Source organism: Dipodomys spectabilis, unplaced genomic scaffold (genome assembly GCF_019054845.1).
Source record: "Dipodomys spectabilis isolate Male_0828 unplaced genomic scaffold, ASM1905484v1 ptg000003l, whole genome shotgun sequence".
NCBI classification, from domain to species: domain Eukaryota; kingdom Metazoa; phylum Chordata; class Mammalia; order Rodentia; family Heteromyidae; genus Dipodomys; species Dipodomys spectabilis.
Window position 1 is genome coordinate 4,637,665 of NW_024870680.1, and position 26,969 is coordinate 4,664,633.

The window sequence follows — 26,969 nt, forward strand, 5'->3', positions numbered from 1 at the left end:
CCAGCGGTTGAAGAGGCTGTGTTTCTTCCATTGTATGTCTTTGGCTCCTTTGTCGAATATCAGCTGGCTGTAGGCCTGTGGATTTATATCTGGATCTTCTATTCTGTTCCATTGGTCTTCGGGTCTGTTTTTGTGCCAGTACCATGCTGTCTTTGTGATTATAGCTCTGTAGTAGAGTTTGAAGTTCGGCATGGATAGCCCTCCCATATTGTCTTTATCCCCTAGAATTGTTTTGGCTATTCTAGGTCTTTTGTTGTTCCATATAAATTTTTGGACTGTTTTCTGTATTTCAGTGATGTACGTCATTGGGATTTTAATAGGAATTGCATTGAATTTGTATATTAGTTTTGGAAGTATCACCATCTTTACTATATTAAGTCGGCCTATCCAGGAGCATGGGAGGTCTTTCCATTTCCTAGTGTCTTCTGCAATTTCTTTCTTTAACTTTTTATAGTTCTCATTAAATAGTTCTTTTACATCTTTGGTTAGGTTAATTCCTAAATATTTTATTTTTTGGAGGTTATTGTGAATGGGGTTGCTCCCTTTATTTCCCTCTCTTCCTGTGCGTTATCAGTGTATAGGAAGGCAACTTATTTTTGTGGGTTTATTTTGTATCCTGCTATTTTGCCGAAGTGACTTATGATTTCTAAAAGTTTGGGAATGGAGTTTTTGGGATCGTGGAGGTATAGTATCATGTCGTCTGCAAAAAGGGATAGTTTCACTTCTTCTTTCCCTATGCGGATCCCTTTAATGTCTTTTTCTTGCCTTATTGCCCTGGCTAAGGGTTCTAGGACTATGTTGAAGAGGAGTGGAGACAGTGGACATCCTTGCCTTGTTCCTGTTTTTAGGAGGATTGGTTGTAGCTTTTCCCCATTAAGTATAATATTGGCTATTGGTCTGTCATAAATGGCTTTTATTGTTTTTAGAAATGTTCCTTCTATTCCTATTTTCTCCAGAGCTTTTAGCATGAATGAATGTTGAATTTTATCAAAGGCCTTTTCTGCATCTGTGGCGATAATCATGTGATTCTTGACCTTGGCTCTGTTGATATGCTGGATTACATTTATTGACTTACGTATGTTAAACCATCCCTGTGTCTCTGGGATGAAGCCTACCTGATCATAGTGTATTATTTTTTTTATGTGTTTCTGGATTCTGTTAGCTAGAATCTTGTTAAGGATCTTTGCATCTGTGTTCATCAAGGAGATTGGCCTGTAATTCTCCTTTTTGGTTGGGTCTTTGCCTGGTTTGGGGATGAGTGTGATATTGGCTTCGTAGAATGAGTTTGGGATAGCTCCCTCCTTCTCTGTTTCTCTGAAGAGCTTGAGGAGTATGGGTATTAGTTCTTCTTTAAAGGTCTTATAGAATTCTGCTGTGAATCCATCTGGTCCTGGGCTTTTTTTTGTTGGAAGACTTTTGATAGCTTCCTGTATCTCATTATAGGATATTGGCTTATTTAATTGGTTAACTTCTTCTTTGCTCAGTTTGGGTAACTTGTATTTCTCTAAAAATGCATCCATTTCCGCCAGATTTTCTTCCTTTAGAGAGTATAGCTTTTGAAAGTAGTCTGTTAGAATTGTTTGGATATCTTGGGTGCGTGTTGTGATGTTTCCCGTGGCATCCCTAATCCTATTAATATGGGTTTCCTCTCTTCTTTTTTTAATTAATCTTGCCAACGGGCCATCAATTTTGTTTATTTTTTCAAAGAACCAGCTTTTTGTTTGGTTTATTTTGGTTATGGTTTTCTGATTTTCTAATTGGTTAATCTCTGCTCTCAATTTGGTTATCTGGCTTCGTCTAGTAGCTTTAGGTCCCATTTTTTCTTGTTTTTCTAGCTGTTTTAGTTGCAACATGAGATTATTTACTTGGTCTGTCTCCATTCTCTTGATGTGGGCACTGAGGGCAATAAATTTGCCCCTCAGGACTGCTTTTGCTGTGTCCCACAAGTTTCTTTGTGAGGTGTTTTCATTTTCATTGAGTTCTAGGAAATGCTTTATTTCTTCTCTGATCTCTTCTGTTACCCAGGCCTTGTTAAGGAGTGTGCTGTTCAATTTCCATGTATTAGAGAAATTTCTGCGGTATGCTTTGTTATTGAGAGCTAGCTTGATTCCACTGTGGTCAGATAGGATACAGGGGATTATGTCGATCCCTTTGTATTTGCTTAAGTTCCTTGAATGAACTATGATATGGTCTATTTTGGAGAAAGTTCCATGAGCTGCTGAGAAGAATGTGTACTGTGTTGTTTTAGGGTGAAATACTCGGTAGATGTCAGTTAATTCCGCTTGAAGTATGGCCTCACTTAATTCGGTAGCTTCTTTACCAATCCTCTGGTTGGTAGACCTGTCCTTTGGTGAGAGTGGCGTGTTAAAGTCTCCTAGTATTATCGTATTGGGATCTATTTTATTCTGTAAGTTTGAGAGCATTTGTTTAACATATCTGGGTGCACCAATATTTGGGGCATATAAGTTGATGATGGTTATATCCTCCTCTTGGATTGTTCCCTTTATTAATATGTAGTGTCCGTCCTTGTCTTTCTGTACTGATTTTAATGAAAAGTTTATTTTGTCAGATATCAGGATAGCTACACCTGCTTTCTTACTGGGGGCATTTGATTGGTAGATCCTTTTCCACCCCTTCACTCTGAGTTTGTTTGTATGTTTGGCTGAGAGGTGGGTCTCCTGAAGGCAACAGATGGATGGGTCTTGTTTTCTGATCCAGTCCTCAGTTCGTTTTCTTTTAATTGGCGAATTCAGCCCATTTATATTAAGAGAAAGTATAGAGAGATGCATTGTTGTCCCTGCCATTCCGTTTTCCTAAGTTTTTCTTCTTTCCTTTCCTCCTGTGCTTGCTCAGTTAGACTTTGAGTAATGCCTGTTTGGGGCAGGTCCCAGTTCCTGGTTGCTTTCTTCAGGTTGTGTCCCCCCTCTTAGAATTCTTTGTAATGCTGGCTTAATGTTTATGTATTCATTTAGTTTTTCTTTGCTATTAAAAGTTTTCAGTTCTCCATCGAATGTGAATGCTAGCTTTGCCGGGTATATCAGTCTGGGTTGGCAGTTATTGGCTCTCAGGGCTCGTATGGTGCTTTCCCAGGCTTTTCTTGCATTCATTGTTTGTGTGGAGAGATCTGCAGTGATTCTAATTTTTTTCCCGTTGTAGTATAGCTCCTTCTTCATTTTTGCTGCATGCAGGATTGTTTCCTTATTATTCAGATCCATCATTGTTACTATTATGTGCCTAGAAGTGTTTCTCCTGGGATCTTGCTTGTTGGGTGTTCGATAAGCTTTTGTGATGTAGTTAAGATGGTCGTTTTTGAGGTGGGGAAAATTTTCATTGACTATCTTGTTAAATAGGTGTTGCATTCCCTTGCTCTGGAATTCCTCACCTTCGTCCACTCCGATTATGCGAAGGTTAAATTTTTTAGCATTATCTGCTTGCTCTTGAATTTCCCTTTGGTTTAATTTGAGTGATTTTTCCATATCTGTCACTTTTTGGTCCAGTTGGTGTATTCTGTCTTCTGTATCTGACACTCTACCTTCCATTTCATTCACTCTGTTGACCGTGGCTTCTATTGTGGTTTGCATGGTGGAAATGGATCCCTTTATGGATTCAATGTTGGTTCTCAGAGTACTGATCTCACCTCTCAATGAGGTGATATCAGTATGCATTACCTCTAATTTGGCGTTTATCTCACTTCTTACTGAGGTTTGTGCAGCTTCTATTTTTGCATCCAATTTTTGTTTGATGTCCTGTATATCTTTTGATAGTTCATCCTTGTGCTCTTTCAATTTCTGATCCATTTCTCGCTTTATTTCTTGAGTCATTGCCTCCAGCAACCCTTGGATGTAGTTTTTGTCTTCCATTCCTGCTTTGCTCCCACTGGGGCTCTCCCCTGCGTGGCTGCTGGCTTTTGAGGTGAGCTTGCTGTCCTGGGTAGTGGTAAACCTTGTGATTTTTCTCTGTGATTTTCGCATGGGGGTTCAGGAGACTGCTCTTCAATCTTGTTTTGGTGTGTCTGTCTTTGCTTGGTTGCTGATTCTGTATTGGTAGAGAGAGTCTGTGCCTGATCTGGATTCTGTTGGGAGCCTATTTCCAGCTGCTATTCACTTAGGATTCTCAGCTCTCTGCTGTAGCAATTCCCGCCTTTGGAAGGGTTGAGCAGCCTGGACTGCTTGTGTTTGCTCCTGCGGGTGCTCTTGGGAAGATCAGATGCTCTGGATGCACTCTCCCAAATACTGGAGTCTGCTATGGGCTCCTGATGTGTTTTTGTTTGTTTGTTTTGGGCTGGTTGTGGGCTTGAACTCTAGGTTTGGGTGCTGTCCCTCAGCTCTTCAGCTCAGGGCTGGCACCCTACCATTTGAGCCACAGCCCCACTTCTGACCCTTTTTGCTTTGTTCAGGCGCCGGTCCCCTGGCCTGGTTCCGGCCCCAGCCTGGAGCGCGCTCGTTAGGCCTGTGCTAATGTGTATACCACCTTGGTTATGCAGCCTGGAGGACACAGTTCAAATTTCTTCTACTGTTGGTTGTCTTGACCCAGGGGCACTGTTCCTGGCTTGAGCATTTAAGCTCCCTTCCAGGGGCGCTCTTGCTCTGGCCTGGCCAGCAGAGTGTGCTCTACCGGCTGGTGGAGCTCTCGAACAGTTCCCAGTTTTAGTGGGTCCTGTGGTCCGGGTGTTGGGGTAGGGAGTCTAGGTCAGGGTCTGGGGATTCCCTCCAGCTCTGGTCTCCCTTGATGGATTCCCTGTCCCCTGATGGGTACTCACCCTGTAGGTCGTCAGTTGTTGTTGCAGTCCGAGTTCAGTTGGGGTGGTTGCGGGCTGGGTTGGGCGGCCCCCCGCCTGGTCGTTGCGATCGCGATTGGGCGGGTGGTCTGCGGACAGGTCCCTTTGTGGCGCTGCTGGTGCCGGGCGGCTTTGGCAGGATGGAGCCTCTCCGCTCCGGTGGAGAGTGATGGGTGGGGTGGGATCCTCCTGGAGACTCCCGGCTGGTAGGTTTCTCTGTTCCTGGCGATCCGCTGTTCTGCAATCCGGTACCTGGTGATCTGCAGGCAGCCCCCTGTGTCTCTGTGGCTCCGGCAGCCCCCGCCGGGCCGGCTGGCCGGCGGCTTGGCGCACTGCCGCGCGGCCAGTAAAGGTTGGGGGAGGGGTCTTCGCTCTTCTCTGTTCTGAAATTCTTCTTTTCCTCTCTTTCTTTTTTTTGTTATTTTCCACCTCTGGTTTTTCTCTGAGTGTTCGTCTTTTTGTTGTTGTCGGTCTCTTGGGGAGATTAAACGTTGGAACTCGAACTCTCTTTTTGGTTGGAGAGAGCTGTGGCGTTTCCCTACTGCCCCGTCGCCATCTTGGTCCCCCCTCCCTAGCTTGTTTTTAAACCTTAGTTCAATCATTAAGAAAACTGATGAATGAACAGTAATGATCACTCTCACAAAATGAGGAATAGTGTTTTTTGGTTATTGTCTTTTAGGCTGTATGTCCAGAATACATAGAACAATGTTTTATTTATTTATTTTTGCCAGTTGTGGGGCTTGAACTATGGGCCTGGGCGCTGTCCCTCAGCTCTTCAGCTCAAGGCTAGTACTCTACTACTGGAGCCACAGTGCTACTTCTGGCCTTTTCTGCTTATGTGGAATTGAACCCAGGGCCTCATGCATGTGAGGCAAGCACTCTACCACTGAACCATCTTCCCCAGCCCCAAGAACAAAGTTTTCAATAAGAGGGTCAATAAGTATTTCCTGGTTGATGGGTGGATTTCTCTATTTCACATGGCTTGTTAGTAGCTGAGGTTATTATAGTCTGAATCTTCCGACACTTGACATTCAAGCTACCCTGTGTTACTTCTTCCATTCTCATCTCAAAATAATTGTTTTATTAAACTAGATCTCTTAAAGTTAAAAAAAGGTGTTCATTATGTTAGAAATGAACTTTACAACTTGGTGGGGAAGGGAAAGTGGAAGAAAATGAGGGAGGGGTACCAGCATTTAAAAAGAAATGTACTCATTACTTTACCAAAAAACCATGCCCAAGTTCACCTAGGCAGTGAGTCAGGTGCTAATGGCTCATTCCTATAACCCTAACTACTAAGGAGCTGAGATCTAGAGGATTTCAATTTGAAGCCAGTTCCCGTAGAAAAGTCTGTTAGACTCTATCTCCAGTATAACCAGCAAAAAGCTTGGCTGGAATGAGAAGCCCTGAATTCAGTATTCAAGTACCTACAAAAAAACAAACCAAAGCCAAAACCAAATAAAATACTCTATGGAAAAGAGTATGACTAGACACAATGGTTTCAAACAATAATCCTAACTACTTGGGAGGGTGATAACAGTATCTTTCTCAGAGTATTTTGAGTACTAAGTATGAAATACTTTGAACTTTTCTAATATTTATGAAGTTCAATGTGTCTTCTTATTTCTTTAGGTATTTATCCTCATTGGTAAAAATTTATTTTGTATTTAGTGAAGTGTAATCTTGTTGGCTTCTTCTGTACTATCCTCCAGAGACACAGTTTAGAAGGGTATCACTCTTTGTTAGGAAAATGAACCCTTAGATATGTATTTAAATGTTTTTTTCTTTCATGCATTTGTTTCTAACTCATTTATAAGATTATTTCTTTGTTGCTTTGTATGTCCCTCCCCCACAGTATAACCCCTGCTTTCACTATATTTGATGTCAATATAATTTGTGGAGGAGATGGGGAAAAACAAGTCATATAAGGATACAGGTGGACCCGTTGCACCTATGAGAAGTACAAGTTGTCATGTCAAAAACGAACTTTACAACTTGGTGGGGGGGGGAGGGGATTGGGTGGGGGGGCAGGGAGAGGCTGGGAAGGGATGTGAAGGGTAAACAAAGGAGGAGGCTGGATAAGAAATGTACTCATCATCTTGCCCATGTAATTGTAATCCCTCTGTACAGTATGTTCACAAAAAATAAAAATAAAAATTAAAAAAAAGAAGGGTATCAGTCTTAAGATTATAACTACATTCTTTATATCATGATGAAGTTGTTTTACACCCTTTTTGTTACAAGTTAATCTTTTGTGTGCATGTGGGTGGGTATGTGTGCATGAGTGTGTATTGTGTGTGTGTGCATGTGTGTGCCAGTCCTGAGGCTTGAACTCAGGTCTTGGACATTGTCCTTGAGCTTTTTTTGCTCAAGGAGAGAACTCTACTACTAGAGTTACAGTCCCACCTCCTGAGTTTTGGTAGGTAATTGGAGATAAGAGTGTCACAGACTTTTTTCCTGATTCTCAGATCTTAAGCCTCCTGAGTAGCTAGGATTACGGATGTGAACTACCAGAGCCCAGCTAGGTGTTTTAATCATTAAGCAAAGATCAATTTCTTTAGCATTCATATTTAAAATACTTCAAGAATTTTTCTTTGCTTAAAATAGAAGATGTTGATATTTGAAGAATAAGAACAATTTTCATGAGGTTTACAAAGAACAGCTAAGTTTACTATTATAGTAGGAATGAATGATTTTTTAAGATCCTTATCCTGAAATTATGCTTCCTTACTTTTAATTAAGATATCTTATATAAAATGTTATAATGAATAAGTGATATAGTGAATAAATCCTGGGTTTAGATTCCATTTGATATTTACTAGTTGTGTAGCTTAGGTGGGAATGTCCTCTTAGCCTCTTTCAACCCTCCCTTTTTAAGCTACAAAATGGACATCATAGCAATTGCTATAATTACTTTACAATGTTCAATTGTAATCAAATATATTTTAGTTTTTTAAAGTTCAGTACAGCATAGCCTTTATTTTCTTCAGGTTTAGAACTTTTAGATTTATTATATGTAAAGATTCAGAGTCAAATTTTGCAACCTAAAAAGATTTACTTATTAAAACTATATTAATACTTTAATAAACTATACAAAAAGGATGAAACGTGTATTTATAGAACTGCTATCACTCAGACCAGATCCCTGTGGAGGGAATTCACAGCATGATCTCATTCACCTATGAGGACACAGAGCAATCCTTGTTTGGACATACACATTCATCTTCTTATCCATCATGGTCAGCCCTCTATTCTTAATCTTTTCCTTCCATGAATGTGCATGTCAAGTTGCCTGCTTCTTGGAGCAAACATTTACCTTCCTCATCCTCCAGCCATTGGAAAGGGGACTGGAGCCAAGAAGATGATTGAATTGACTCATTTTTTCCAGGAGGGTTTCCTGGTAGCTTTCTTCTATCATCATATGTGGAATCAGATGAGCTTCCATAGCCTCTTCTTTTCTTCACATCTTGCTGTAGCAGAGTTTTGAAAAATAAAATGGCAAACTGCTATTCCCGAGAAGAAATGTTAGCAGATTGACTCTGGCTGTCCAACACTTGCCATTTGAGATGTAGACCATCTTGCTCTCAGCTCCCAGCTTCCTGCTGACTCTATATTTTGGTTTTCTAAGGCCTAAATTCCAGTAGTACTTGCCTAGTGAAGCCTTCTATGGCTCTTTGAGTTAGATTTCATCTCTATTGTTCAATATTTCTGTAGAATTTTACACCTTTACAATATTTGATTTCTTTGTCAAGCAGCCCATATCTCAGCTGTATTGTAAACCCTTTCTAGGAACATGTTATTCTTGTCTATTTCCCATAGACTTTCTAGTACAGTGACTTAAATTGTATTTAACAAATAGCCCTTAGGTTGAAATAAAGTCAATATGTGCAGTGTTTTTTATAAGTGGAATGGTATATACATGAAAATATTGTCATCGGTGTGTACATACGCACAGCACTTGTCTTTCTCATGTAATTATAATGTACCTCTCTTTCATCAGACTCCTTTTTACATGCCCAAAGATCTTGGGGACAGTTCAACAAGGGCACAACTTATTACATTTCAGAATGCAAATTATATTGTTCTAACTTGTCTAAATCAAATCATCATGGTCTGTGCTTTACAAGAACATAGACAGAAATTATTATCAAATGTCTCCATGCAATTTATGTTACCTTTATTACTGTTGAAATTGAATTAAAGGTTGCGGTTTGTGACTTCTAGATTTGTAGTAAGAAGGAATGATGTTAGAAAGGTCACTGAACATCACAGTAACTCTTAAGATCAACCATTTTTTCCTATATAAAGTGTGTTAAAACTGGGGTTTGTTACCAGTTGCTATATTTTGTATATAGAATTTTTATAAATTGTATGTTTCAGAAGATAATTTATTTTTTAAAAAATTAAAAGTTTTAAAACTGTATGTTACTTCCTCCCCTCCCCCCCCCACCAATTTTCACCAAGGATCCAAACTCACAGTCCATTTTGAAGTATGCTCCATTGAGAACCATCCTAAACTGTACAGTGTATTTTATAGATTTGAGGTAACATCCTTATTTTCCAGAGAATTTATGGACATTGTAGAAATGTATAAATGCATTTCCAAACTGCCTTAAACATTGTATTTTTATAGACATCATTTTTGAAGTCCTGTGTTTTAAATAAGTATGGCTTTGCCTATTTTTTGTTACTTGTTTTATTAAAAAGGTATACATCAGTAAAGAGTTAAAAAAAAAGGTCACTGAAAACTATTGAAAAATATAGCCATGCTGGCTGTTAAGTATATCACAACTTTTGTTGAGAATGATATCTTAAAGAAGTAGTTTTATCTTTGGTTGTAAAGTCTACTGAGCCAGAGATGAGAGGATGTTAGTAGCAATACACCTAGAGTAGAAATAACTTATTAGCTTAGAGAAGTGGTTCAGGATTGGAAAATAAAAATAATAAAATAGTGAAGAGAAAACAAAGAATAAAGGGAAAGGATAAAAACAATTAATGTGAGGGGCTGGGAAGGTGGCTCAGTGGTAGAGCGCTTGCCTTGCATGCATGAGACCTTGGGTTTGATTCCTCAGCACCACATAAGCAAAAAGAAAAGCCAGAAGTGACGTTGTGGCTCAAGTGGTAGAGCACAAGTCTTGAGCTGAAGAGCTGAGGGGTGCCCAGGCCCCAGAGTTCAAGCCCCATGACCAGACCCCCCCCCCCCCCAAAAAAAGCAATTAATGTGAAAGGAGACCTGGATATTTTGATAACTGGTGCTAAATGATGTGATGTGTTGAAGTTAAATGCTTATAAATGATTGAGCTATTATCAATTCAAAGGCTTAAAATATCATGAAATGTATTAGAACATTTTAAAGAAATCTTTATATTGATAATTACCTTTAAGAGGGGTATGTGTCTATGTCTATGTGTTTATATAAGAAGAAAAGGAATTCTTTAATAATGAATAGTCATTAGAATTTTTCTATATGGGGCTGGGAAAGTGGCTCAGTGGTAGAGTGCTTGCCTTGCATGCCTGAGGCTCTGGGTTCGATTCTTCAGCACCACATAAGCAAAAAGAAAAAAGCTGGAAGTAGTGCTGTGGCTCAAGTGGTAGAGCGCTAGCCTTGAGCTGAAGAGCTGAGGGACAGTGCCCAGGCCCAGAGTTCAGGCCCCACAACCGGACCAAAAAAAAAAAAAGAATTTTTCTATATGCAGGCATTTTTTATTTTCTGAGCATGCCTTTATCTCTCCTTCTTAATTAAACAATAGCTCTTCTGGGCATAGCATTTTTGGTTGACAGTTATTTTCCCTTTGGTAGTGAAATACCTCATGCTAGTTCCTTCTGGAGTGAAAGGCCTTTTCTGAGAAATGTGTTATTAGACTATTTGGAGTACTTTCATATGTTGTTGCTTTTTTGTTGTAGATTTGAGAACCCTCTACTTATAATTTTTCAGAGTTTTTTTTTGGTACTATGTACTGGGGTGGATTTGGTTGGGTTGAATCTGACTGATGACATTTGACATTTTATACATGGATATTTGTATTTTTCTCTAGGTTTGGGCAGTTTTCTTTTTGAATCAGCTCTCTATATTTTAGCATCCTCTAGTCTCCTGTAAGCCACCATAATTAGAATATTTGCTCTTTCAATACTGTCTCAAATTTCTGGTAAGCTTTCTTTATTCTTGTCATTTCTTGCCCTACTTGTTTGTATTTTCAAACAACCTGTCTTAGAATTCTTTTTTTCCGTTTAATCTATCGTGCTACGGATGCTTTCTATTGAATTTTTAATTTTGTTAGTATACTTTTCACCTTAAGGCTTCAATTTTAAGAAATTGCTTTAATCTTTCTGGTACATTTCCCTGTTAGAGTATGAAATTATTTTTCTGTGTTGAAGTTCATTGAGTTTCTTTAGAATAACTGCTTTTAATTTTCTGTTTGACATTTGGCAGATGTATGCTACTATCTGGTTAGTTGCTGGCAACTTATTTATTTATTTATTTTTTTTTTTTTTTATTTTATTTTTTTTTTTAATTTAATTTAATTTTATTTGTGAACATACTGTACAGAGGAGTTACAGTTACATGGGCAGGATAATGTGTACATTTCTTACCAAGCATTGCAGCCTCCTCCTTTGTTTATCCTTCACATCCCTTCCCAGCCTCCCCCCTCCCCCCCTAATCCCAATCCTTCTCCTTCCTCCCTCCCCCCAGCCCCCCCCCCCCCCCCCACCAACATTGTAAAGTTCGTTTTGGACATGACAACTTGTACTTCTCATTGTCTGGCAACTTATTTAATGTTAAGTGAAGTCACTATTTCCTGAAAGTTCCTGGTACTTGTTGATATTTAGCATCATTAACTCATTAAAGGATTAAGTATTAGAGTTGTTTCAATGCGCCTCCTTTCCTTCCTTCCTCCCTCTTGCTTCCTTTCACCTTCCTTTCTTCCCTCCTTCCCTTTCTTTTTTATTGCTCTCCTTTCCTTTCCCTCCTTTCTTTTCTCAATCCTTCTAAAAAGTAAAAAAAAGTTTTCTTATTTTTTCTGAGTCTGTGGAAAACTACACTATTTCAGTACTAGGAGGTGCCCTAAATCCAGCTTTCTCATATCTGCTTTTGATTTGTGATTGCTACTTCAGCACTAGAGGGCACCCAAATCCAAGTTTGTCCTAAGCCTGTAACAGGTGTGTTGTTCAGAATGAACTCAGAGAGTGCCTAAAATGAGTATTCTGTCTTCATAAGCCTCCACCTGGGGATGTGTTGGGCCCAGATACATGTGGACAGACACAAGATTTTACATGCCTATTAACATTACTGTAAAGGGACTGGGTCCAGGCTCCCATGCCATGAATAGGCACCTACCTCCTCTCTCTTCTCTTCAGTAGATACATACTACTTCCGTGTTATGTTTCTTGGCACTGGAAGAAGAATGGGTGAGCAGTTTTATGGCCACCAGTACCACTCTGTTGGCTTAAACCTGGAGTCCACCACTCCCAAATTACTCGAGCTGATTCAAAGCTTTGGCAAAGTAGCAGGGTATTATATTAACCCTTAAAAATCAATGGCTTTGATTTATTGTGTTTCTGGGTCTCTATTAAGAAAATTTCGGCCTGTGCCAAGGAGACCTAGGCTTTGTATGTCCCTCCCCCAAAGTATAACCCCTGTTTTCATTGTATTTGATGCTGGTATAATTTGTAGAGGGGAAGGACAAAAACAAACCGTTTAAATAGGGATACAGGTGGACTCATTGCAACAATGAGATGTACAAGTCCTTATGTTGAAAAACGAACTTTACAACTTTGGCTACGGGTGGGGGGTGGGGGAGGGGGGCTGATGCGAAGGGATAGGAAGGGGAAACAAAGGAAGAGGCAACAATGCTTGATAAGAAATGTACTCATTACCTTGCCCATGTAATTGTAACCCCTCTGTATGGTACTTTCACAATAAAAAAATTAAAAAAAAATCAATGGCTTTTCTGTATGCCAATAATGAGAAGAGCCCGGCTGAAATCAGGACAGCAACTCCTTTTGTAATAGCTCCCCCCCCAATAAAATACCTAGGAGTTAACAAAAGAAGTAAAGGATCTCTATGATGAAAACCTTAAAAACCTGAAAAAGGAAATCAAAGCAGAACTTAGGAAGTAGAAAAACCTCCCATGCTCCTGGATTGGAAGGGTCAACATTGTGAAAATGTCAATACTTCCCAAGGCTATCTATAAATTCAATGCGATACGTATAAATACTCCGACCTCATTCTTCAATGAAATAGAAGAAGCAATCCAAAAATTCATATGGAACAGTAAAAAACCCCAAATACCAAAAACAATCCTTAGCAGAAAGAACAGTGTAGGAGGAATATCAATACCAAATTTCAAACTTTACTACAAAGCAAACAGCTTGGTACTGGCACAAGAACAGACCTCAGGACCAATGGAATAGAATTGAAAACTCAGAAATGAACCTAAAGAACTATAGCCACCTAATCTTCAATAAGGGACTAAAAAAATAGAATGGAAGAAAGACAGCCTCTTCAGTAAATGGTGCTGGAAAAATTGGTTATTCACCTGTAGAAAACTAAAGCTAGATCCTTGTATATCACTCTGTACCAGAGTCAACTCCAAATGGATCAAAGACCTCGGAGTCAAAGCAGATACTCTGAAAACATTACAGGACGGAATAGGAGAAACCCAAGGTCTCCTTGGCACAGGCTGAAATTTTTTAATAGAGACTCAGAAACACAACAAATCAAAGATAGATTGGACAAATGGGATTGCATAAAGCTGCAGAGCTTCTGAATAGCAAAGGACATAGCTAGCAAGATCAATAGAAAACCCACAGATTGGGAGAAGATCTTCACTAGCCATACAATGGACAAGGGTCTTATATCTAAAATATACTTAGGACTCAAAAAATTAAATCCCCCAACAACAAATCCTCAAAGAAACAACTGCCCCATATATAAGTGGGCTAAAGACTTAAAGAGAAAGTTCTCTGAAGAGGAAATAAGAATGGCCAATAGACACATGAAGAAATGCTCAACCTCTTTAGCCATAAAAGAAATGAGATTCCACCTCACCCCAGTTAGAATGGCTAGAATCAAGAACTCTAATAACAACAGATGCTGGAAGGGATGTGGACAGAAGGGAACTCTAATGCATTGTTGGTGGGAATGTAAACTTGTTCAACCACTTTGGAAAGCAGTATGGAGGTTCCTCAAAAGACTCCACATAGAGCTCCCCTATGACCCAGCAATCCCACCGTTGGGCATTTACCCAAATGATCACAAACAAGGCCATACTAAGGCTATCAGCACAACTATGTTCATCATAGTTGCATTATTTACTATAGCTAAGATATGGAACCAACCCAGATGCCCCTCAGTAGATGAATGGATCAAGAAAATGTGGTATATATACACAATGGAATTCTATGCCTCCATCAGAAAGAATGACATTGCCCCATTTGTTAGGAAATAGCAAGACTTGGAAAAAATTATATTAAGTGAAGTAAGCCAGGCTTAAAGAAGCATAAGTCCCATGGTTTCCCTTTTTCGCAATAACTAGTACATGTGTAGAACAAGCAGAAAAGATCAAGAGCTATGTACATATGACTATATAAGATGAAGTTAAGTGAAATGAACCCCAAGATAGGGACACAAGTGTTTTTTTTCTTTCTTGCTATTGTTTCTAACGAATATATAAGGTACCATGTGATTTTTTTTGTTGCTTTGTATGTTCCTCCCCCACAGTATAACCCCTGTTTTCACTGTATTTGATGTTGGTGCCCTGCATCTTCAGTATACACTTCTCTAATTTGGGGAGGGGAAGGGAAAAAACAAAATGCTTAAATGAGGATATAGGCTGACCCATTGTAACAATGAGATGTACAAAACACTATGTTGAAAATGAACTTTACAACTTTGGCGGGGTTGGGGGGGGGTAGTTGTGGAGGTCGGAGGGAAGGGATGGTAGGGGAAAACAAAGGAGGAGGCAACAATGCTCAATAGAAAATGTACTCATTACCTTGCTCATGTAACTGTTACCCTCTGTACAGCATTTTTACAATTAAAGAACATACAAAACAACAACAACAACAAACCCTGGAGTCCAAAGTCAATTGACATCAATGCAGCACAAGCACATGACCAAGGCACTTCATTGCTCTAGGTTGCTTTCTACTTAGATGGATTTTGTAGCCTGAGACGGCTGTACACAGCCAAACAGTCCTGCTGTTTGAATAGAAATCTGATCCACCAGGCACCAGGGTCAGTCCAGAGACTGTCCATGACTGGCCTGAGGATGGGGCCATTAACACCTGCCTGGTTTAGTTTCTATTAGGCTTGCATTAAGTTCTAAGACATAGACATGTACTACCCTCTAATTGGAGAACTTTTGCTCCTGGCTGTGCTGCTTAATATTAGGGTAGTCCCGTAGCTGCAGAGACTATGTAAAGAGACAGTCTAAGAAGACTTCAGATGCTTAATCTGGGCACACTGGTTTGGGATAGAAGCTCTGACCCACTACCTGACATGCATTTCAATATACGGGGACTAGTTCTGGGTTTGAAGTCTAAGGCTTGGTTTTAATTCCCTCCATGGAGAAGGCAGCTTTCTCTGTAATGAACTGTTGCAGGGAAAAGTGTCTGCTTCCTGCCTGCTTCAAGGAATCTTTTCTTACATGAAAACAGGCACTAAGATCTCTCACCTGACTTCATTAGTGCTTGTAAAGATAGTTTGATGCATGGATATCTGCTCAAACAGGTGTGTCTATGGAGAATGATCACTGGAATGTTTTAATCAGCAGCCATTTTGCTTCTAATTAGTTTTCTATATTTCCTAGTTCATAAATGTCCTTTTTTTCTTGATATAGTGAAGTATATTTAAAAATATTTTATGTCTTTTTCTCCTTTCTCCATCTTCTATTAGGGCATTGTGGCTTGTTAGACAAGCTCTCTAGCACTGGAGCAACACCATCAGCCCTTTTGTTTGTACTTTGTTTCCAAGGTAGGTTATCCCTGTCTGAGCTGATTCTGAACTTGCAACCTTCCTGCCTCCTGAGTAGATGGGGTTGTGGGCATGTGCCACCATGCCTTGCATGATGTTTTTTCCAGAATAAAGGTGGAATTAGTATGCTTTCTTACTTTGTGTCTCTTTTATGTTTAGGTAAGGGCCCTTAATTCTTACCACATGCTTCCTTCCTTCCTTTTGCTTTGCTTCTAACAGCCTTCCCTTTATGTCACTTCTCTCTCTCTTCTTTTTGTTTCTTTCTCTCTTTCCTTCCCTCTCTCTCCTCTTTCTCTCTCTTCCTCTCCCCCTCCCTCTCTCCCTCCACTACAATTCTGCTTCCTTGTAATTAAGTTATTGGCCAGATTTTTCTTCTGATTGTGGGAGATGAGCACATCTTTACTGCTAAGGAAGTCTTTGACTTACACATTTTTGTTCCAAATTGGTAATTAATTGCACTTAGTAGATAGATGCTTTGTCTTTTTCAAAGCATTGATCACATTCAGCAACACTCATTAGAATCCATGTTTTTTAAATTATTTCCCCCAAATCTTTTGTACACTGAAACACAATACCTATAATAATTCTATTTTCCCCCACCAGTTTCTTATTCCATTTCACCACAGGTGAACGGTTTCACAATTGCCTCATTACAACATGTCAAGAACAATTTGTTTCTACCTACCACCAGTCCTGGAGTGCTTATTACCAGGTACCTGGTGGATATTGTAGCTCAAAATTTAGTTTTAAAGTCTGTTGTTTTAAATGTGTATGTGTGTGTGTGTGCATGTGCACATATGTGTATGTGTGCTGTCAGTAGAACTTTAACACAGAGCATCCCCCTCTTAGCTTCTTCTGTTCAAGGCTGGTGCTCTACCACTTGAGCCACACCTCAACTTTTGGCTTTTTACTATGTGTGTCTCAGATTTGTCTGCCTGAGATGGCTCTGAACTGAGATACTCTGGTCTCAGCATCCTGAGTACAGGATTCTGCGATAACTTGCATAACAAAGATTTTTTGGGGGAGTGTTCTTTTTTTAAAAATAAGTTTTTATTGTGAAAATACTGTACAGAGGGGTTACAGTTACATGAGCAAGGTGATGAGTACATTTCTTATCAAGCATTGTTGCCTCCTCCTTTGTTTTTCCCCTACCATCCCTTCCCTCCCAACCTCTACAACTACACTCGCAACCCACCCCACCCCCTGCCTAAATTGTAAAGTTCGTTTTTCAACATAGTGTCTTGTACATCTCATTGTTAGAATGGGTCAACTTGTATCCCTATTTAAACATTTTGTATTTTTCTTCCCTTCCCCTCCCCTGATTGTACCAACATCAAATACAGTGAAAACAGGGGTTACACCATGGGGGAGGGACATACAAAGCAACAAAAAAAATCACATGGTACCTTATAAATATGTTAGAAACAATAGCAAGAAAGAAAAAAAAACCTATCTTGGGGTTCATTTTGCTTAACTTCATCTTATATGGTCATATGTACATAGCTTTTATCCTTTTTTACTTGTCCCAGACATACTAGTTGTTGCAAATAAAGGAAACTATGGGACTTATGTTTCTTTGGGCCTGGCTTACTTCACTTAATATAATTTTTTCCAAATCTTGCTATTTCCTCACAAATGGGGAGATGTCATTCTTTCTGATGGAGGCATAGAATTCCATTTTGAATATATACCACATTTTCTTGATCCATTCATCTACTGAGGGGCATCTGGGTTGGTTCCATATCTTAGCTATGGTAAATAATGCTTCAACTAACATAGTTGTGCTGGTGGCTTTAGTATGGTCTTGTTTGGGATCATTTGGGTAAATGCTCAACGGTGGGATTGCTGGGTCATAGGGGAGCTCTATGTGGAGTCTTTTGAGGAACCTCCATACTACTTTCCAAAGTAGTTGAACAAGTTTACAATCCCACCACCAGTGCAGTAGGGGTCCCTTCTGGCCACATCTGGGGGAGTGTTTTTAAGAACAATAGCTGTGTAGAAGAAAGCAGGATTAAACACAAAGTCTTTACCTGCTCCACAGGAGCTCTGGGGGCACAGATGTCCTTTCACAATTGTTTTAAATTGGGGGAAAAGGGCCAACTGACCAGTCACTAGATGCTGACTACCTTTGGGAAAGACATAATTTTGGCTGAGGTAATCTTTTCTGAATTGACAAGACTTTCTATAGGAGGAGTAAGATATGAACTGTCAGCAGTCAACAATTTTGGCAGTTAGGGAATTAAGGATCTGTTTTCTGATTGTGCAATCTGTGTGGTATACCTCAGTTTACACTATGAGAGGCAAGGAAAAAAAATAGTGCAATAATCCCCATGAGAGATAATGATAGCTAAGAGTTTGGGGCAACAGTGAAGCTGGATTTGGGATATATTTCAAATGAATTGTTCTTGGATTAAATGTCAAGGCAGAGACAGGAATCAAAGGTATCTTTAGAGATTCTAACCTGAACAACTGAGAAAAAGTTGTCTCATCTATCTAGTGAAAACTGAAGGCTCACACAGGGTTTTTTTTTGTAGCTTTATTGTTTTATTATGGTTATTTCCCTTCATAGTAACTCCAACAGAAAGCAATTTGCGTGTACTACTTAGATATGCACTTCACTCTGGTTATTTATTTATCTTGTATCTTTACTGTAAAGGTGATGAACAGGAGGGTTACAGTTACATAAGTCTGTCATTTTCTCCCACTTACCCCTCCCTTATTCCCTCCTCCCCAGGCTGTATAGTTCATTTCCAACATAGTGTCAAGTGAGTATCATTGTTGCATTAGTTCATCCTTTGTCCTGCTGTTTCTGTGATTCCCTTTCCCTTCTATGGATTATATAAACTTAAATGCAAGAGAAAGGGTACAGAAAACTAAAACAGAAAAAAATAGAAATAACTGCATAGAGGACATAATAAAAACCTCTTGTGTCCAATTCTTTGAGTTCATGTTGTTACACTTCATTATATATGGTCCTATGCACTTAGTAATTGGGCTATTGTGATCTCCTGCTAAGAATATAATAGACATATTCTAGTTCTTACAAATGAGGGAAACCATGCAACCTACATTTTTTGGGGCCTGTATTACTTCACTTAATGTAATCTTTTCCAGGTCCTTCCATTTCCTTATGAATGGGGCAATTCCATTCTTTCTGATGGAAGCATATAACTGCATTGCGTATATATATATACCATATCTTCTTGATCTATTTCTCTACGAGGGGCATCTAGGTTGGTTCCATATCTTAACTATGCTAAACAACACTTCAATGAGCATGGCTGGGCTGGTAGCTTTAATATGGCCTTGTTTGTGATCATTTGGGTAAATGCCCAGGAGTGGAATTGCTGAGTCATAGGGGGAGCTCTTTGTTTAGTCTTTTGAGAAACCTCCATACTGCTTCCTAGAGTGGCTGAACAAGTTTACACTCCCACCAACAATGTAGCAGTGTTCCCTTTTGGCCACATCCCTGTCTGCATCTGTTGTTATTAGATTTCTTGATAATGGCCATTATCTCAATGTTGTTTTGATTTGTATTTCTTTTATGGCCAGAGATGTTTAACATTTCTTCTTGTGTTTGTTGGCCATTCTTATTTCCTCTTCAAGGAAGTATCTATTTAAGTCTTTACCCACTTGTTAGGGTTGTTTCTTTGAGGAGTTGTTTTGGGAGGATTTAATTTTTTGAGTTCTAAGTGTATTTTAGATATGAGCCCCTTGTCTGTTCTATAGCTAGTGAAGATTTTCTCCCATTCTGCGGGCTTTATTTATCTCATTAACTATGTCCTTTGTCATGCAGAAGCTCTGCAGTTTCATGCAATCTCATTTATCCAGTTTTTCTTTGATTTGTTGTGTTTCTGGATCTTTATTAAGAAAGTTTTGACTTGAGCCCTATTCCCTAATCCTTCTTAATATTTTCAGGGTATCTTCTTTTACCTCGAGGTCTTTAATCCATTTGGAATTGATTCTGGTGCAGGGTCATATGTAAGGATTCTACATGTGTATAGCCTGTTCTGTCTGCACCATTTGTTGAAGAGGCTGTCTTTCTTTCATCTTGTTTTTTTTTGGGGGGGATCCTTTAGGAAGATTAGGTGGCCATAAGTCTGTGGGTTCATTTTTGATTCTTCAGTTCTATTCCATTGATCCTCAGGCCTATTCTTTTTTTTTTTTTTATTGTAAAAATACCTTAGAGAGGGATTACAATTACATGGGCAAGGTAATTAGTGCATTTCTATTCTTGTTCTAGTACCAAGGTGGTTATTTTTATTTTTATTTTTTTTTTATTACTATGGCTTTGTAATAGAGATTGAAGTTTGGTGTTGATATTCCTCCAGCGTTGTTCTTCTTGCTAAGGACTGTTTTGCTATTTGGGGTCTTTTATTGTTCCACGTGAATTTTTGGATTGCTTCTTCATTAAAGAAGCAATGTTGGGATGTTGATGGAATTTGAAAATAGATTTTGGTAATATTGCCATTTTTCATGGTATTAATCCTAATGCAGGAGCATGGGAGGTTTTTCCAGTTCATTAGATATACTTTAATTTCCTTTTTCAGGTTTCTAAAGTTTACATTGTAGAGGTCCTTCAATTCTTTGGTTAATTCCTAGGTATTTTATTTTACTTTTTTGGGACTATTACAAAAGGAGCTGCTTTCCCTGCCCTTCTCATCGTTGGCATACAGATAAGCTATTGATTTTTGTAGATTAATTTTATACCTTGATACTTTGCCAAAGTTTCAGATCATCTCAAGTAACTTGGGAGTGGAGTCTTTAAATACAGGATCATGTCATCTGCAAATAGGGAGAGTTTTACTTCATTTTTCCCTATTTGGATCCCCTTTATGTTTTCCTCTTGCCTTATTAGTCTAGCTGGGAATTTTAATACTATTTTGAAGAGGAGTGGCGAGAGTAAACATCCTTGTCTCATTCCTAATTTTAGAGGAAGTGGTTTTAACTTTTCACCATTAAGTATAATGCTGGATTTAGGTTTGTCATATACTACCTTTGTTATAATGAGGAATGTTCTATATACTCATAGTTTCTCCATCATAAAGGGGTGTTGAATCTTGTCAAATGTTTTTCCTGTATCCAAGGAGATGATCATGTGCTTCTTGTCCTTGCTCCTATTGATGTGTTGAATTACATGGAGTTTTGTCTTCTTAAAGCAATGTTCTTTATTAAAGAAGGCAACCTATTTCATTTATAATTTATAGCTGAAAGTTATGAATATACATTTATAAGTTTTTATTTCTACATCATAAACTGCTTAAATTGATGCTATTAGAAGTTGAAAATTTGAATAGACCTCAGAATAAGTTAAAATTTTGTCAAGCAAACCCAAGCAGGATTAAAGTAAAAACACTTTTAGACATTTATTAAATGTTATAATGAGCTATGTTTCAGATATGGTTTTTAAGTACTTTACATGTAGATGCTTAATTAGCTCATATAAAAAAATCTCATGAGTTATGGTAATATTTGTTTCCTTATATTTTACATGAACAAACCCCAACAAAACTAAAATACCCAAATGTTTAATGACTTGTTTAAATTCACAGTTAGTATACTCACTCAGTTAGTATACAGGAGAGGTAAGATATGAACTCAGGTGAAGTATAACATTAAACCACTCTGTTAGGTTGTCTTTCTTTGCTCTTCAGCTCAAGGCTAGAGCTCTACCACTTGAGCCACAGCGCCACTTCTGGCTTTTTTCTTTTTGCTTATGTGGTGCTGAGGAATCGAACCCAGGGCCTCAGGCATGCAAGACAAGAGCTCTGCCACTGAGCCATCTTCCCAGCCCCTGTTAGGTTGTCTTTCAATAGACAAAAATAATAAAGCTATAGTATTTGTAATTTATTAACATTTGTTAAGTATTTGGTATGTGCCCGACACTACTCTTAAGTGCTCAATTAGTTAATTAGTTTTGTGACAGTACTGGGGCTTAAACTCAGCTCTGGGTGCAGTCTCTTAGCTTTTTGGCTCAAGACTAGAGCTTCACCACTGAGCTATAGCTCCACTTTTGACTTTTTGGTGATTAATTAGCGTTAAAAAACTAATGGACTTTTCTGACTGGGCTGGTTTTGAACCGCAATCCTCAGATCTCAGGTTCCTGAGTACCTATGATGCAGGCATGAATCACTGGTGGCCAGCTCTAAGTGCTTTAAAGAAATCATTTCATCCTTACTATGAACAAATACTGAAGAAACCATCACTAGTATTCTCACTTTATAGATAAAAAGAATGTGTTAGAAAAAGTTCAGGTAAGCCCTCAAAATTACTTAGGTACTAACTGGTGAGTTAGGACTTAGATCAAAGAAGTCTACTTTCAGAGAAGATGGTATACTGCCTTCAAAACATTTGAGCAAAGAAGCATATTATTATACTAAATTAAAATGATGCTTTCCCTAAAATTATTTAAAAATCTGTGTAAAACTACATTTTATACCATATCTTATGGACTTGAAACTAAATGTATTACTATTAAGTCCAGTAACAAAGCAACACTCTAATAAAATTTGTGTGCAGGAACACTGTAAAAGGTGTGAAAACAGTTTAGTGATATAAAGAAATTTAATCAGTATATAATTGAAATGAAGTTGTGATGCATGATTCAAAGATTGAAGAATGTGATCAGGCACTGGTGGCTCATGCCTAGTAATCCTAGCAACTCAGGAGGCTGAGATCTGTGGATTGCTGTTCAAAGCCAGCTGGGCAGGTAAAGTCTGAGAGACTTATCTCCAGCTAACACAAAAAACTAGAAATGGAGCTGTGACTCAAGTGGTTGAGTTCTAGCCTTGAGCAAAAAAGCTTAGGGACAGCACCCAAGCCCTGGAGTTCAAGTCCCAGTATTGGGACACACAGAGACACAGACACAGTCACACACAGACACACACAGACACACACACAGAGATACACAGACAGTCACAAACACACACACAGAGACGGAAGAATGTTCAAGAAATACATGTTAAAAAATAATGATTGTTTTGCAAAGATAATAAAAAATGGTAAATGAGAATATAATATAGGAGTATTTGTTACCTGCTTGTAAGAATGAAAAATGTTAAAATGTTCTGGTTAAAATTACTTGAATTCTCTTATATTCAAAAGAACTCTCAGGAATTTACAACCTATTGTATTTACGTTTATTTGAATTAGGGGAGGCCAGGGGGACAACAGAATGGTGAGACAAAGGACAAGGGGGCCAATGCAACAGTAATATACACAAGACAATATGTTGGAAATGATCTGCACAACTTAGGGAATAGGGGGAGGGAAAGTAGGAGAAAAACGAGGGAAGGGGTAATAAGTTTGACAAGAAATGTACTTATTATCTTACTTATGTAACTATTACCCCTCTGTACATCACCTTGACAGCAAAAATCTATTATATTTTAATATATTAAAAAAGAAAAAAGTGAGGGAAGAGATTGTCGGGAAGGGATGGGTGAGAATGTCGAAAGGGATGACATTAATCAAGATATAGTATATTCATAAACTGATTTGTTAACTGGCAATTCCTTTATATAACTACCTAAAGATAATTTGAAAAATAAAAATAAAAACTTAAAAAACAGGCAAAGATTTCTAAACAAGAAAGTTTATTTCAGTATTATTTATAGACAGTACATTATTATGGATAACTTGAATGTTCAGCATCAAAAATTTGTTTTTTAAATTATGCCATATTCATTTACTAGGATATATGTACATATTAGAAAACCATGAAGGTACATTAACCAGCTGGAAGGTAGACTTTATAAGTTTATTCTATTTCTAATCCCCCATATAAATTCATTGACTTTTTGTTATTTTACCTGAGTCTAATTTAGAGGTCTAGCATAATAATGTTTTAACTAATTTTGCTTTTAATTTATACTGTTTTCAAAGAAGTATGTCATATTGCATATAGTTATAAGAAGGTTGAAACAAAAAAATGTTATGTCTAACATGTAAAGGTAAGGTGACATGATAAATATTGTAAGAACTAAAATTTTTAGTTTATGTTTTCCTAGAAGGAATCCTAAAACAAGCATTTACATGTAAGCTTAAGTGATTTATTTTGAAGATGATCACACAAAACATCAGAAAGGCAATGAGAAAGAGACAGGGAAAGTAAGACACTTAATAAAGAAGTATTATCAAGTTAGTAACTTAATCCCACTGGATATCCTCATGAGACCTTGTAATCACGGACTCCATTAATCTCTGCGATCTTATTGACAAAGGAGCTAGTATATTTATATACCAATCTCTGTCAGTCATTAGTTAAGATCTACTTCTTAGCAGTAAGGAGTATCTGTTGATTCCCTGGCACTTCCAGTCTGTCCTGCATATACTGGCAGTTTCTTCTAATGCCAGAGAAAGCTCGAGGCAGTTTGAAGTCTGGCTTGTACCATAATGTTGAGGTTAGCATTGTGTGCCTGGGATACTGACACTGACACATTTAGGCACTCAATTTTCCTACGTAGGATAGTATTAGAACATCATTAGACCCTATCTGTTTGGGCTAATTTAGAGAAAGAAGTTTAGCTTAATGTAGGAAAGGTGCTTAGTTACTAAAGAAATAAGAGAAACTTGCTGCATCTCAATTCATTATCAACCACTTGTCTTTAGTTATAAATGCTAACACAATTGCTGGAAAATCTTTTATTAATTATAGGGAATATAACTTCTGTTAAAATCAGAAAGATCTAGACCCATTTCAATCCTGTGAACCAAATCAATCTGTAAGGCAAGTTAAAAATGATGCTGTCAACTTATGCTATACAAACTGCAATTTCCCTGTATTGCATGGGAAGAAGGATTCTGAATTTAACTGTAATTACCATTGTTATATTCTGACAACCATATGAAAAGATGAAGGAACATTTCCTTGTCTTACAAGCATTAAAATATCAAAGCACTTAAAAATTGTTGCAAATAGCTAGGTCTTAGCATGGTATCTGTTGCACAGTAGTTACTTAAAATATATTATTTTTTGAAACCCAACTATCTTTACTAGTGAATGGTTGAGATTATATTGGTTCTTGTGTTTATTGCTAATATGTCCTAATATGAGTTATTGCTCATTTGGAATTTTGGCGAGATATATGTCCGTGTATTGTCTATAAAAGACAAATAAGTTCTTTAGTGATATTATAAAATTTTTTTAGCTTTAAAACTGTTCCAAAATGCAAAGGGTATACTCACCCTTATTGTAAACTTTACAGATTTGTTTGTCTTTCTAAAAGCCTTTTTATTCTCTAATCCTCCCTTCCTTTCCATTCCCCTTCATTATTCTAACTGTCTGACAGCTTCCTTAATAGGAAAATAGCTTACTAAAAACTCCTGGGAAATATATAGATTACACAGAGAAGCAGTTGTCACATTTCCTATCTTTCTTCTCAGTAGAACACCATGTTTAACTGATAAATTAGCTTGAACCCCAGGAATACTGTCATAGTTTCTCTCATTCTTTAGATAGATACTCTAAAATGTGTAAATTGTATGCGTAATTTCATACATGCCACTGCTCTGGAAATCACAAACTTCTGTTTGTTAACTTAGGTTTCATTTTTGTTACCTTTGACATTTTGCATCTTCTGCAACAGTGTGTGTGTGAGATGTGTCTGTGTTTATCATTAAGTAATTGCTAGCTTTGTCCTTTCCAGTTAGCAATGCCTTTGCAGTTTGGCTCAATAATTTGTAGACAGGAAGCTGCTTTTAAATTGTGCTGCTCCTCAATATCATCCCTATTCTGGACAGATTCAAAGTTATAGAATAAGATACCAGATATCAATAAAATAAATCCAAAGTCATTTAAAAATTTAATTATTAAAAATTTCATGCATGTACTAACTAGAATGCTCCAAAAATGTCTATGGACTAAGAATAACAAAATCTTGGTTCTGGGATCTGCCATGCCTGTGCCTTCATCTATACTACTTGAAACCTTGTAGAAATCATTCAGACTATTTGTGCCTAGAAAATCATTTTGTTCACAAAGTTGTAAAAATACAATGAAATACAATATAATAAAGCCTTTTAGACAGTAAGGTACTCACTCTATATGGTAAGTATTGTTATCACAGTTAATTTGTGTCATTCTCTCCATTTATTAGTTAAAGCTAACATTACTGAGCTTTTCCTTATTTTTATGAAGACACCTTCTGTGTTCAGTTCTGCACTGGCATCAGGAGAGATTTTACTAAGGAGAACATCCTACAAAAGAGTTGCTCTTACCTTGGGAGAAGGGGTGACATATTAGATACAGTTAGCATTATGAGCAAAGGTTGAAACTGTCTGGCTGCCAGAAGTTTGCCAGGAACATTCTGATTGATAAGATGGGAATCTTATAGCCTTTATAGCTCCATGTACACTTTACAGATTTGTTTGTCTTTCTAGACCAAACCAAGCAGTTAGGACTATTGTTTTTTTTTTTTTCAGCAGCATGGTAGTCATACTGGTTTCCAGCAAAAATAAAATCAGTTATGAGGAGGATGAATGTGGCCATGGAAGAGTATTAGTAAAATTAAGATCCAGCTAATAATAAAACTTAAGTGTCCTAAATGCTTACAAGATGTTAAACTAAGCCTTTTACATTCCATTTCATCTTATGGACAAATGTGAGAATTAAGTCTTGAAATTGCTTTCATTTTATAAGTGAAGAAGCAGAAGCTCAGAGAAGTTAAGTAACACACGGATACACACCTAACTAAATTACAGAACTAAATTACAGGCTTTCAGACTTTACAATGTATACTTTCAATTACTATGCTGTGTACTTTTATTTTAGAATCCTTATTTGATGAACAGATTAGTGCAAATTGGCTGAGAATGTGTTAAAAATCAGACCATAGAGTCTTTCATAGGAGACAACTTTTTTCAAGTAGCCAAATAATTCATCTGGTGCAGGAGCCCTGTATAATGCCTTGTTGATAGTCTTTGTTCTGCTTCAACACACACTCTGTGACAGGTGGCTAAGTGTAGAAGAATGGATCTGTGGTAATTTTCCTCTTATCGAGCTGTCTTGCTCTAAGCTCTGTCAGCTGGAGAATACCTCTTTTTTTTTTTTTTTAATCGCCTGATATTTCTTCAGACACTTGCTTTTTCCCTACCAAAGTTGTATTTTTCTTTTTCTGTTGGTTGTGGGGCTTGAATTCAGGGTCTGGCACTGTCCCTGAACTCTTTGTTCAAGTCTAACCCTTTACCATTTTGAGCTACAGCTCCATCTCTGGTTAATTA

The 26,969-nt window shown here is 37.9% G+C and overlaps 1 protein-coding gene and 1 pseudogene across 1 annotated transcript in view; one reads left to right on the forward strand and one right to left on the reverse strand.

Annotated features, from left to right (window-relative positions):
- The window catches only part of Dlg2 (discs large MAGUK scaffold protein 2), a 2,085,086-nt gene that overhangs the window by 164,944 nt on the left and 1,893,173 nt on the right, over nucleotides 1–26,969 (forward strand). The window lies entirely within an intron of this gene.
- Nucleotides 7,918–8,351, reverse strand: LOC122113555 (annotated as a pseudogene).